The sequence below is a fragment of the Galleria mellonella genome, unplaced genomic scaffold (genome assembly GCF_026898425.1).
Source record: "Galleria mellonella isolate WM207_F2 unplaced genomic scaffold, CSIRO_AGI_GalMel_v1 utg184, whole genome shotgun sequence".
In the NCBI taxonomy this organism is placed as follows: Eukaryota; Metazoa; Arthropoda; class Insecta; order Lepidoptera; family Pyralidae; genus Galleria; species Galleria mellonella.
Genome location: NW_026442025.1, coordinates 7,344,782 through 7,359,731, shown reverse-complemented (window position 1 = coordinate 7,359,731; position 14,950 = coordinate 7,344,782). Strand labels below are relative to the sequence as shown.

Below are 14,950 nucleotides of genomic sequence, written 5' to 3'. Positions count from 1 at the left end.
TTTCTTGTGGAATTTATTACGATGGGCTAATTGACCTGCTTTCATTCTCACCTATCATCCCTTACTGGTGCCCTGCTAGCGTATACCGATAGCATAGGCGGGGTGGGGTTACAATTCCATTATTATCCTACAAAAAAAAAACTCTCTATTAAATACGCATATGTATAAATGTGCGATTCGCGAAAACAAAAACAGGACTCAAAACAATCTTTCTATGGTCCTCACCTGGATTCATATCTACTCACCTAGCACTTTCTGTTAAATCGGAGACATAAAGGTCCTTAAATGTTGTGTACTTTCTTTACGACGTGGTAAATAAGCACACATATCGTCATAGTCGTAGAATACTGACGGATCTGACAAAGATTACATATAAAGATCCGTCAGTATTCTACGACTATGACGATATGGCCCACCTTATGGAAAGCGGTTATTATACGAGTAGAAGTAAAATATACCCATATTCAAGTAAAAATAAGATTAGAAGTTACGTCTCACGAGTAGTTTCTCGTGGTTTTACACGCGTGAATAAGTACTTAAAGTATCCTATGTGTTATGTTAGGATATACGCTATCTGTGAACCAAATTTTAACAAACAAATATTACCAAAGGGAGACTTTGTACAAAAGTCGATTGCTTGGATACCTCTATCTCATTCATGTTTCTATCGTGAAGCAGTTGTGTTTGCATGGCTGTGTTTCGGTTTGAATGGCGTGAATTTACAGGGTACAGAGGAATAACATCTGAGTCCTCAGGAATGGCAACGCATAGGGGGGTATCACGGGCGAAACAGTATACTCTGTTATGTCCATGGTACTGCTCATGTCTATAGGCGACGGTTACCACTTTCCGTTAGGTGGACCGTCAGCTTATTTTCCATTCTAAGTTGTATAAAAAAAAAAAAGAAACTCTCGCATTTATAATGTTAATAGGATTAGAGAAAATTAAGTATTTACTTCGCCTTTTTCATAATTTGCTTACATAATAGACCTATCTTTTACAGACTTTTTAATTTTATTAGCTTTAATACACTATTTACTTATACGGAACCCTCATTGCAGCGCATGAATCCTCTATTTTGGTTATTACTTTTTTGACAATCTCAAATTGAAGATGTATTATTGTTAAGTATACATTTTCGTAAGGCCAAACAAGACTTCAAGTTATCCTTGGCATACAATGGAAATTACCAATAATTAAAGTTCACAGGCCCATAAGGGCCAAATTTTAAACAGTAATTACTTTGACCATAATGGGACTCGTAATAATCAATATCACTTTATTGCAAGTCAGTAAAATGAAAAATTTTTAACTTAAAGATCGAATTGTTTTTGTTAATGATGAATTATTCAAAATTTTGTTTCACTATTAATAGATTAACTAAATCCTATCTAGCAACGTGCTGCCACCAACTGTTTAATTTACATTAGAATTTTACTAAATCTTTTAAGTGCTCATATTTGATAACTTCTGGTAAACGTTGGAGTCGATATTGCGGCGATCTATAAATTTAAAATTTTTATTTGATATCGCAGCGAAATCTTCTAAGCACCAATATAAACTAATTTGCTCATAGATTTATGTAAAAATTGTTATATTTTTAGTTTATGATACTCCATAAAACAGTAATTTTAATAATTTATAAATTTCATAGGTAAACTTAGAGAAATAGCGCCTCAAAATAGGCCCTACTATGAACATTTCGTGATTCTATAATTTTTTATTAGTCTTTTTTTTATATACTTTTAGTTTATGCATATAGAATACTTTTTAAATGTACTGTACGAATCTTTCTTTGTACAAAATTTTCTCAGGATATATATGCACACTTTGTTACAGTAAAATACGGTTGTTTTATGTAAAAATGCACCTAGTAATTATTAATTTTAGAAATTTTTTTTCATCTTTTTATTTTGAATCTTTCTTGAAAAATCAATCTGTATGTATGTATATTATTAACATGAATTTTATTGTTTAAAAATTTAACTAACTAAACTTCAGATTTGTAAATCCTTACTAATATTATGCATGTGGAAGTTAGTTTGTTTGTTACCTTCACTATGAAAACTTGTGTACATATATTATATAGAATGAAGACGATACGATATATAGAATGAAGTACGAGTAGAAGCTAGTGACTAATAAAAATAAAATTGTATTTTTCAACAAAATTTTAAACGATTATATGGGGTAAGGATTTTTGGACCATAAATCCTATTTAGGAAGTTTTATTTTCAGCAGTATTATTTGCTCTTATTTTTAATTTGCTCTTTCATAATATTCGAATTAGTTGACTTTAAATAAATGTTAAAGTCTACCAAATTAGGACATGATTCGGTAGGTCGCGTTAGGTCAAGGTTAAAGGCAGGAAGTTACCGGAGCAGTAAAACCATCGTTTTTAAAAGCAACTCATGAGGGGTGCCTTGAAAGTAACATTGTATTCTGTAATTAATTTCTTGTGAATATCTATTTGTATGAATAGCTAGTGGTGAGTCGCTAATGGTTGTTGAATTAAATAACGTTGTAGAGTAAACTGAATAGTTACTTTAATTGCAGAGCAAGCAATTACGGACACATTTACAAGCAGAGTATTTTGGTTGCTAATATAAAATTAAAAATATTAATATTTACCTTTACAATTCATCATCATCATCATATCAGCCTTTTACTGTCCACTGCTGAATATAAGCTTCATGGGGGTTTTGCCAGTAGTTACCACGCTTGGCAGGCGGGTTAACAACCGCAGTCAGGTTTTAGAGATGTTTTAAAAGGGACGCTGCTGCCGATCCCTCGCCTTCCTTTAGTTGATTCTTACGACATCCACGGGAAAGGAAGGAGTGGCCTGTTCTATGCCGGGACCACACAGCAACATCTTTACAATTGTCAGATAAATATAAATTAGTGCTAGTTTTTTTTTCTTTATTTTTATACCACTATGAATGGCAAATTAACGGATGGCCTACTTGATAGAAAGTGGTAATCGTCGCCTATAGACATGAACAGTATTATGGACATAAGATGTTAACTTTCATGCCTTGCCATTTTCAACAAAGTTTTAGTTTCTAACACTATTAAAATGGACCCAGAAGTGGCAAAGGTGCAATATCTTTTATAATAATATACACCAAAGTACAACATACTACGACACTTTATAATCTAAGATATACACAAAGATTTCGGAATTGGATATATACGAGGTCTGTCCGGAAAGTTCGTATAAAAGTGTTCTGGAATGCGAGAAAGAGGAGTGGGGAGGCCAGGAACTAAAATAAGCGCAGGACCCTTTTTCTTCCTTATGTCCCTAACAATGCTTCAGTTCTGGTCTGACCGCCGTGCGGTTGATCGTTATTGGCTTGTCACGCCATCTGTGATGTTACCTCTTAACGAAACCCCGTCGGCATGGAGCCCGCTTCCGTTGAAGAGCAGCGCGTCGTAATCAAGTTTCTCTCGAAACTCGGCAAGAATGGCCGTGAAAGCAAAATTTTTTAAGACATCCGGGGAACCACGAACAAAAAAAAAATCAAGAAAATCCCCTCAAATGTCAAGACAATGTTGATTGTTTTTTTTATGTTCGGGGGATTGTCCATCATATATATAATCGTCCCTCCAGGCCAGACAGTTGATGGAAAATTCTACGTCGATGTGCTCAAATCGCCTCAAAGCTCGTGTTGGCACGAGTTCGTCCAGAATTGGCGCGAGAGGGGGTATCACGTATTCTATGGATTCTTCACCACGACAATGCTTTTGCCCACACCTCTCTAAATATGTGTAAGTTAAATCCGTATGAGTTTTTGAGTAAAAATTCCATTACGGTGACCGAACACCCCCCCTATTCGCCTGATTTGGCCCCTTGTTACTTCTTCTTGTTCCCAAAAACCAAATTGGTACTTCGGGGGCGGCATTTGGGGGACATATATATAAGATAAAAAAATATGCTATGACGGATTTTCTTTGGCAGTATGAGAAATGATACAACCAGAGGACTTTCAAGGTTAGCATTAACTTAAAAATCTCACAGTGGAAACGGCGTTGGCACAAGTGCATTATGTCACAGGGGGAGTACTTTGAAGGGGATAAAATTGATTTACCTGAATAATTGTAAATATAAAATTTTTAAAAAACTTTATACGTACTTTCCGTCACAAACCGAGTATATTCTTTATTGAACTAAAACATACCGTAATAACAAGTAGTTAATAACAATGTTAGCAAAGGCGAACTTATCTCAAAAGAGATTTCTTTCAGTCAACCTAATACAGTGGCATAGGAAGTACTGAGTGGGCAGTAGTAGTATAAGACAGAAACTAAAATAAATAAGAGGATATACACAGTGGAATAAAGAGCTTTTTTCTTTCAGTCGAGTATGGAGTACTAACTATGGAGTGTTTATTTTCAATACACCAATTGACAGATAACAGCATAGTGTCTTGTCATGTATATCAATATTTGAACAAATCAATAGATTATTTAAACAACAAGAAGTAGTATTATATATTCCGTGTTGATCGTTATTGGAAGTCAATATGATAGATAAGATTTACGGCTAGTTCTGTTATGTAACCAGCATCTACCCGCAACTCCGTACACGTGGATTTTGGCAGTAGGTAATCAATTTTGTATGGTCAAGATTAACACTAATCATACCAACAATTATTAGATACTTAGTCTACCATAGCGGGTAAAATGACCCGAAGTTTATGTTTTATACCTTATGTAAAAATTATGGATCTTAGAAAGAAAATAAAAATATTACAAAATTTTTTAAGCTAAACAACAAAATTATAAGCTAAATTACAACTGTGGAAACCGCATTCAGATTGATGCTGTTGTTTTTGCTTGATCCCGGAGCAAACAGACAAAAATTCCAAAAATGATTGTTTTAGCTTTTATTTCCTTTATTAAAATCCTAGATATGATTTTTTTTTAAAAACTCTCATGTATTATTTTATCTTAAAATCTCGCATCATCAAGTTAAATTTTTTTTTCTATTAATAAGGTAACTATTTAAACTATATATATAATTTAAGTCACAATACATTTGTTATCATAACAATCTATCCATCTTAGATTGTTATTTTTACCAAATGAAGATTTTGTACAAAATCGTGTAGACTATTTTTCAAATCACCGTCTAACTGTTACCTCTGCCACTAAGCGTCTGCTGCAAGTTGTGTACTTCGAAAAGTCAGACTCTTATGTCAGAATTTTTTTAAGTTTCTGACATGAGTCCTTAGGGATAACAATTAACAAAGGTATCACAGTGTATTCTATGATTTAAAGATTGATATCAATCAAATGATATTGCTTTTGTAGTTATTCGTACTAATATTATAAATATGTAAGAGAATTTATTTGTTAAATCATAGTATGTTTAGGGTTTAACCAATTTTAATGAAATTTCGTATACCCATTTTTTTTTTTGGTATAGTGCAGCACAAAGGAAAAGCAGCCTTTTCTCCAATCATGCGAATGAAGTCACGGGCATATTGATACAATCATAAAAAAGCATATTGATAAAGTTGTAAGTCATAAATATCACGGGCATATGCCCATGATATTTGTGACTTATTGTAACAATTAATTATTTTTATATATATAAGTATAAAAATTAATATGTTGATGATTGATTTTCTTTGAAGCAGTATGTATGATTAATGATTACAGCACAATGACTTAATAAATGTTATCAGTCATTAACTATAAAAATCTCTTCATAGATATCTCGGCTCACGAAAATATTAAAGTGAACTAGGTACCAATAGTGCATTCTAATGCATGGATACTTCAGATTTTCTTGGACTGACGCCAACTTCCAGTGCACCTATAGGTTGTACGGTAAAAAAGCAGATTGTGCCAACAATGTCTATCTATATTGCTCTTATGTTGAAAAGGTAATAGGCGATAAATATGGATACTTGCCATATTAATATTAGGTAAATATGAAAATGAGTTTGTTTGTTACCCCTTAGCACTTTAATGGCTAAATCAATCGTCATAAACTATGGGATACACGTAATATTTGAAATCGAGAAAACAATAGGCTACTTTCCATCCTGGTAAATTAATATAACCAGGTCATGGTAAATAAAAACTAGTAAATCAGTAGGTAATGTAATAACGAATATAACAGGAAAAAAATCTTTGATAGTATTTATACCTACAACTGATATAACTTTCGCAAGGATCCTAGAGTACTTATCCCCTATCCCCGAAGTAGCCGACTTGACTAGACCTAATATCTACCTGTATTATTGTAGTGTTGTTGTCTTTTTTTATTTTATTAGGAGGGAAAACATAAAACATAAAGTTATTCTTAGTGAAAACTAGTGTGATTTTTATTATATTAGTATTTATATTAATGTGAGTATTGTGTCTGAGCATCTTTCGCTAGATTAGCAAAATATTATATTTTTTGCTTTGCCACGATCGACTGGACTAATTAGTCGTGATCGACCGGTTGGCCACCCCTGCCCTATCCTAATATAAGTCATATGTTACACATGCAAGATCTTTTTTATTGGTTCATCATCATCATTATCATCTCAGCCATTATCCGTACACTGCTTAACATAGGCCTCCTTCTTAGACTGCCAAAAGGAATTTTTATTGGTTAGTTAATTAGATTTATTTTTTTTATGAATTATGTCCTATATTGGGACAAATTAATCCATTTTATAATATACTATTGTTGAAATTCGGATGTCCAGATGGCATTATTTGATTAACCATTATCCTAAATACTACCTGCGTATTATACGATACATGTTTTTATGAATAGGTGTTAAAATGCCAATTACAAAATGGCTACATAAGTATACGTAATTGAAGGATTTTTCATGCAGCGATAAAATTGTGAAAATGTATGAGAAAATACTATTACTAATACGATAGTGCGTAACACTGGATTATAAAGTTGATTACTGTTTAGAATCTAAAATATAATCACGCGCCGTGCAATCTTAAAGAAGTGAGAAATATCTTAGAATTATAGGAAATATCGTGATTCTATCACGTATTTCGTTATTATCATTTATAGAGCTACCTATATGCACATGTGCAGTAAAATATCATCTGGATCAAGGGCCAGCCAGACTGTTCCCAATAGTTTAAAATGGGATGTCGTTACAAGCCAAGTACCCTTGCCAGTAACACTATGCTATTATTATAATTCTTCAATCGGGCTAATCTGCACCTTATCCCAGCGTGTTGTGGCACGGGGTGAGAGACACAATTCATTCACAGACGTAAGCGTCTGTGCATTTGTGACATAGCGGCTTGTGCTCGGTAATCAGTCAGCCCAGGTGTGATTGTGCAATGTCCGTTGACGTACGTGTTACGTAATTTTTTCCGTGGTTCCCGCTGTGACGTCGCTATTGCGTCATCTCAACCCTTATAAGGGTTTTGGATGGCTTTTTATAGACAAATTAAAGACTTGATATATCGAAGTATGACGACGTGATCGATAGAGCAGATACTAAACTCTTGGCATGTCTTTTCCAATCTTTTTCAAGAATTGGCTCTTAGATATACTTCACCAAGAAGTGTGGTCTCTAAAAATATAAAAACCGATTAAACGTAAGTTGGACTCACACACCAAGGCTTCCGTATGCACATAAAGCAATCTGTAAATGGCTTTTAGTTTTCTTAGACGATTCTGGGATAACTTCGCAGGTTTCTAGAGGTTCACGGCTTTTAAATTGAGAAACACTTCTCTATTCGTTATAGCAGGGTGAGGGTAGCATTAAAGTATTCAGTAAGATTTTTTAGATTGATTCTAATCTAATAATCGTAACTGATACTTTCTCATAACCGAATGTTACTTTGTTTATACGTATAAGCTTTATTGCACAGTCATATGTAATAAGATATCAGGGTATAAAGAAAATGACAAGATACTCATGCGAATAATTTAAAAATGAATTGTATTGTATTGTAATCTTTATTGCACATAATTCAAATTGAGCACTGATGAATGATTTAATATACAATGGCGGAATTATCCCATAAAGGGATCTCTTACAGTTAACCTTTGAGAAGCTGAAAGAAAACTATAGAATGTATAAGGGTAATAACCGTACAATTAAAGATAAACTAAATAATACCCAGTAAAAAAATTAATATATAATACAATAAAAACAGCTTACCTATATGAATGTTTGAGGAATTCACAAATCACGTTTAAATAATAGGTATTTATTATTATTAATTCGAAGAGAAAATCTCTTTTTCTTAATTGATCCGACCTTCTCTGTAATAATTATTTTGTGGTATGATTTATATATACTATAAGCCCACAACGATAGTACTGGGATAAAAAGCGATTATTTTTGGTATATCACTATGTATGTATTTACTTTTGTATGTATGATCTTCTCTTGTGTAGAACATCGATTATCGATGCTATAAGACATATTAAAAGCGAATTAAATATTAAAAAGTAATAAATTTTTGAGTGCCTCAACAGCTGAAAGCGCCGTGTTAGTATGGAGACTTATTTTTGGTATTTTTCGACCCATATTTCATTGATGAAAATATTCAGTTTCACAGAACATTTCCTTCAAAGATGCTAACCATTCTAATTTCACCCTGTACAGATTTTGTTCTCCTATTATTATTTAGACGATATATTATAGACATTCATAAGACATATGTTTATATGTCTTATGAATGTCTATAATACTAGTGATATAATGTAGGTATTGAAGAAACCTTTCTATGTTTTCATCACGAATTTGATTGCACAAAAGTGGTATTGGAGACTCAGGGTGTGCGTACCAAGGTCGGTCTTTATCTATCAGGGCGTGTACGTCGAAAATTAACCTAGACAGTACTTAAGTATAGCATTTATGGCGCGGTGGTAAAGTAAATTGAACGTTTAGATGCAATTTGAAATGTACTGTTCACTAGTTGTAGGCTTAGGTTCAGCAGTGGACGCATAAGGGTTGGTATGATGATGACAATAATGATATATCATAGTTCTACATTACATGTTCTAGATTAAGATATACTTCAAACTGAAACATCACGCACAGTTGCTTCACGGAAGAAATATGTAAAACGGTGATTTACCCAGGTTTTTTTTCTTAATGGATGATAATGGAATGGTAACCCCGCTTGCGCTATCGGTATACATTGGCGGAACACCAGTGAGGGATGATAAGTGAAGATGAAGCAGATCAGTTAGGCCATCGTGACAAATTTACTAATGAATCAATCACGATGGTTTCCAGGGGGAACCGCGAGGAGGTCGGCCTGATAGGGTATATTGCTAGTAATAGGGTTGTTAATCCCCATTACTAACAATCCTTTTCTCCCCGACTTACCCAGGTTAAAAACTAATAATATCAATGTTATTACCTAAAATATTAGTCTTTGGTATTGTGATAGGTAGTAAACAATCGCAGACGTAGGTGGATCCCTTACGTTAGTCTGAATGACGTAAGGCAGCATACTTATGCCTGAAAATTCATTTGGCCAAAGTATAAAAAGCTCAAAAAGTTAAGAGCGTTAATAACTAAGTATGGCAACGTCGCAGTTATTTATTTATTTAAACTTTAATGCACAGTGAAATTCTATGTTGTACATTTGGCGGACTTCACACTGGACGGTGTTCTCTACCAGCCAACCATTAGGCAAACCAAGACATATGTAAGTAGGCAGTGCAATATTGAATAAATATAAATTAATACGTAATATATTCATATATTATAAACATATAATTATCAATCAATTTTCTAAACCAATTTAACAATTTTTAATGTTTTTGACTAATTATTTAAAAGTTCTCTGCTAGCGAATTAATCGTATAAATAATATTCTGATTAAGCTGTCACTGAAAATTTCAATTTTGATGGCAAAAATGTAAAAATTTCCAAAAAAAAAAATATGTAGTAGGCGTAAAGTTTTTAGTAGTTAATGTATATGAAACATATTCATATACATTAACATTTTATTTCGCTAGCAGAGCCCTTTTTAAATAATCAATTAGAAATATTGAAAAATGTTCATTTATTTTTAAAATTTGACTGATGATGCGACGTTGCTAATCTTTGTTATGAACATTTTTAAAATATCAAAAGCTTATTAAGTAAGTGCTATGTGTACGTCACACAGACTGTGAAATATAATAGTTGCCTATCCAGGTGAATGACATTATGTACCTACGTAATTCTAATGAAAACTATATCAATGTTATTCAGAAGTTATCTCTATCCCTTTATACCGTCATCAGTGCTCATAGTACTGTATTGTATTGTGACGGGACAATATTGTACTTAGGATTCATACTATTTGAATGAATTACTTCGTAGCTTATTCATGTCAAAACTAACACTTCAAGTTTCTGACAACAATTTACTAGTCATGAATACATAAGTAGACTATCGCATCACACATATATTAGTTTTGGCACAATTTATAAATGATCAGTTCTAAAATCCTTTTTTTATATAAAAGTTCATACTTACGGATTGCTCCCATTTAAATTTTATCAAAATTAGTTTAGTAGTTTAGCTTTTAGATCAAAATAACTGGTTTTATCACAATTAAAGTTCGTTTTTTGTGGGATACAATTTTTTATTATGTTATTCATATCTATAATTTTTGAAACCAATATAATATTTTTGAAACTGTGTTTGTATTAAGTGTTGACTTATCATTTCGTCCACATAATAGGGATATTCGATATATTCTAATAGATTATGATAAAAAGTCTTATTTGCCTTTTTATACCAAATATTACGTGTATAGCTATATTTATGACAGTTGATTAAACTGTTTAAGTAAGTAATAACAAACATACAATCTTATTTTCATATTAAATAATATTAGAAAGGATGCTATTAACTTGATTCCCCTTCCTTTGTTATTATTATCGTTATTACCATTGCCAATAGTCGATCGAATACACCTGAATCGATTTATTGTAAGTACTCGTACCTACAGCCTACCTACAATAAAATATCGATTGCTATTACAGTTGTATTCTCTTATATCTAATAACTTATTGTGATAGATAAGGAAAGAAGTGATCGTAAGACTAAGAGTGATACAGAATGATATCGAAATAATACTTGCGCCTCGTGCTTTCTTTTTTTTAATGCAAGTCAGAATGGCAAACAAGCTAACGGCCCACCTGATGGAAAGTGGTAACCTATAGATATGAGAAGTAACATACACATAACAGAGTATACTGTTTCTACGCCCCTGATACCCCCTGGTATCAGGGGCGTATCAGGGGCGTATCAGGGGCCTTAGGAATGGCAACGCAGAGGGGTGCGTTGCCATTCCTAAGGACTTAGATGTTACTCTCTGTACCCTATAAATTCACTGACATATTTCACAGTTCACACCGAAACACAGCCATGCAAACACAACTGCTTCACGGTAGAAACACGACTAGGACAGTCTTGTTAGAATGTTGACTCTAAATTTTTTCTCGTTTTGCTTCTTCAAAGATCTTTTGTTTGTAAATACATGTAAGTATAAATGTGTATAAACTGAAATACTTCAGCGATTTTAATAATTTTACATTACATTGTCAGTGAGTAGAAAGTATATTTGCAAACTAAAATAAAATATTATATGTAGTTTCTGTCTAATAATATATATTTATCTAGAAAACTCTTTTAGTACTTCCTGATACTGAAAATTAATGAAAGAGTGTATTAATTTTCTCATAAATATTTTTGCTATGTATAATGGATTAAGAAATGATGAAGATATGGCGTAACATTATTTTATATCACAATTGTCCTTTTTTGGAGTCGATCAAAGATATAGTTTTTCGCGTAATCAATCCACTAGTATGAGGCTATGAGGTTAAAGGCCTCCATGGTTGCCATGGAGCACAGAGCGAAGCGGCGTCTGGGTGGCGGCGACGAAGATTACGACCGAATTATTATGTACTCGACAAAACGATTTCACCCTCATCTTATGTATATTAATACGACTATTATTACTGCTATTAAAATTAAGAAAGACGCGATAAATTTCGAAAGTATATACATGATATTTCTATATATATATGTACATTAGTAGCATTTTCCTCCAATTTCGTGAAAATTTCAGGACATAATTTCTAAGTGAATAAAGAGATTTCGGGTATTAATGAAAACTGTGTAAGTAGGTATTTAAAGTTTCAAATAATTTGCAAGTTGTATATATCATACATATATTTAATACTTAATTAATACTTATTACTTATTTAATAATGTGCCCCATAAAAAACCGACTTCAATTGTGACAAAACCAGTTATTTTGATTTAAAAACTAAATTACTGAACTGATTTTGATAAAATTTCTATGGAACTATATTTATCTGAATTATTATTTAATATTTATCTGAATTTAATTATTTTTTATCTTGAAGAATATATTTACATATATACATGATGTAAGTATATTCTTTTAGTTAAAAAATAATTTTGAACTAACGAAATTATGAGGTAATAAAGAAAATACAATCGAATTGAGAACCTCCTTCTTTTTGAAGTCGGTTGAAAATTACCTAATTGTTATTTTTCGACAAGTTCTTTTGCTATAGAATATATATGCCAATGATGAGGTTCTATAGATCTATCTTAGTTAGTTCAAGTGACGGGTATATTTTATTTATCGGAAAGACAGATAAATGTTCTTGTATATTTATTGTACATTGCACTAAAAATATATTGGGTTATTAATTTGATAGTATTGTAATAAAATTAAATACTGATTTTTAGAACATAAATATTTTATGTTTTATTTTAAATATTCATTATTCCAGGCCTTGGTAGAGAAAAAAGTACGTATTCCATTATCTGACTAAGATTATTATGAGTATGTGTAGTATGCATACAGACTGGAAATTATTGCTACCCTTTTAATGGAATATTCTAGTAAACACGAGCTTTTTTTCGAAGAAACACTTTTAGCCGTAATAATGTGGAAGGCCAAAAATTTTTTTCCCATTTTTTGTTCTTATAAGAAATATGTTCAATATTTGTTTCTTAGAGGTTTCTTCTATTGAAATTCACTAGTAAAACATTTTCTCAAATGAATGCTGATTAATGATTTAGATTTCACACTATATATGAAAATTCAACATTTTTTTATGGCAATACATTAAAATGAATTTCTAACGTAATGCTTTCTTGTTAATTTCGTATTATCGTCAAAAATTATATCCTAATGTGAAAGTTTGTAATGATGGACGGATGGATGAATGTTTGTTACTCTTTCAAGCAAAAACTACTGAACGGATTTGAATGAAATTTGGCACACTGATAGATAGGTAGGTTACATATATCCTAACTATTATAATTACTAACAAACACTTCTCCCCCTATGTACTAAACATAGGGGGAGAAGTGTTTGTTAGTAATGGGGATTAGTAGCCCCATTGCTAGCAATATTCCATATCAGGTCGACCTCGTGGTTCCCTGGATACCATCGTGATTGATTTATTGTTAGATTCGTCACGGTGGGCTAACTGACCTGCTTTATTCTCACCTATCATCCCTCACTGGTGCCCCGCAAGTGTATACCGATAGCGCAGGTGGGGTTACAATTCGATTATCATCCATTAAAAAAAAACTAAGTAAATAAGATACTTTATTCACTGATTCACGCGGGTGAAGACACGGGATATAGCTTCTTTTAAATACTATTGTAGGTAGAGCACAGATTTTGGAAAGTATTTGTTTAAAAACAAGACAATATGTTTGGTTTTCGAAAAAAAAGAGCTTTTAATGGATAATAATGAAATGGTAACTCCCACTACGCTATCGGAATCTCTAAATAAATTGACGGGGCACCAGTGAGAGATGGTCAGAGATTTGAAAGCAGTTCTGCTAGTCCATCCTGACAAATCCAACAAAAAATTAACCACGATGGTTTTAAAGGGGAACCGCGTGGTGGTCGACCTGAAAAGGTATAGTGCTAGTAATAGGACTATTCATCCACTTTACTGACAATCACTTCCACATCAAAAAAATGGTTAATTTATGTAAGAAGTAAAGTAAGTATTTAAGTTCACCTATTTATAAATTTATAAAATATTTATTATATTAATTTAAGAAATATTAACAGATAGTAAGAATTATGTATTTCGATTAAGTCGAAACTCCGAAATAGCGAACAAATTCTGTCAACGCTATCAAATATTAAAATCTAAATTTGAAAATTATTTTATATTCAGTTATGGCTAGATTAATTTTAATAAAATATGGTATCTACGCAAATGTACCATAATGATTAATTTACATATTTAATTTTTATTTTTAAATTGGGTAAGTGTAAACTTAAAGTTTAATTTTATTTGTACATGGGATACAGTTAATATATTTTAGTCAGTACAAAAAAGTTACCTACTTAAGTGTGTTACAACATAAATATTAATGTGATTGTTTGGAAAATTGCCAAACTCGATAACCTTTTCGGAGTTTTCATATAACCCTTATAATTTATATACACAATATATATATCACTTAAATATTATTTGTACATTTTAACCAGTTTTTTTTTTAATAAATATCTACAAAGACCACACTAATATAAAATTTAAATAAACATTTTATTTAAGTAATAAAAAATACTATTTGACTTACTTAATATTCTGTAAAAATTATTATCCAAATTATATGAGTAATTCGTTAGTTCACAATCACTCTCGACGGTTATTTTCTTCATATGGACGCGTTTTAATTTTGAACGATATTTGCGCGGGAAAATTTTTATTATGGCGATTGCGTATAAGCAGGCACGTCAGTGCTGTACAACTATTGGCGCTAGACTGGGTGGTTTTTGGCACACGAGGGCTTATCAACCCGATGTGCAGTGGTGCAATATATTACAGAGACATGAGCTGCATTGTTTATATGCAAGTATTTTTAGGTTACGTAGCCAAATGGCTGAAACGAAAGGAACCTTTTAAACTTGATCATGTTTTTATCAACATCACCGTTCCGTA

At 32.1% G+C, this 14,950-nt stretch overlaps 1 protein-coding gene across 2 annotated transcripts in view; it reads right to left on the bottom strand.

Moving 5' to 3' along the window:
* LOC113512163 (multidrug resistance protein homolog 49-like) overlaps positions 1 to 14,778 on the bottom strand; it is a 36,841-nt gene extending 22,063 nt beyond the window's left edge. For both annotated transcript variants that reach the window (XM_031909197.2, XM_026895966.3), the window contains exon 1: positions 14,589 to 14,778. The gene's annotated coding sequence lies outside the window, so the exon portion shown is untranslated. The remainder of the gene's footprint in view (positions 1 to 14,588) is intronic.
* Between the last annotated feature and the right edge of the window lie 172 nt (positions 14,779 to 14,950).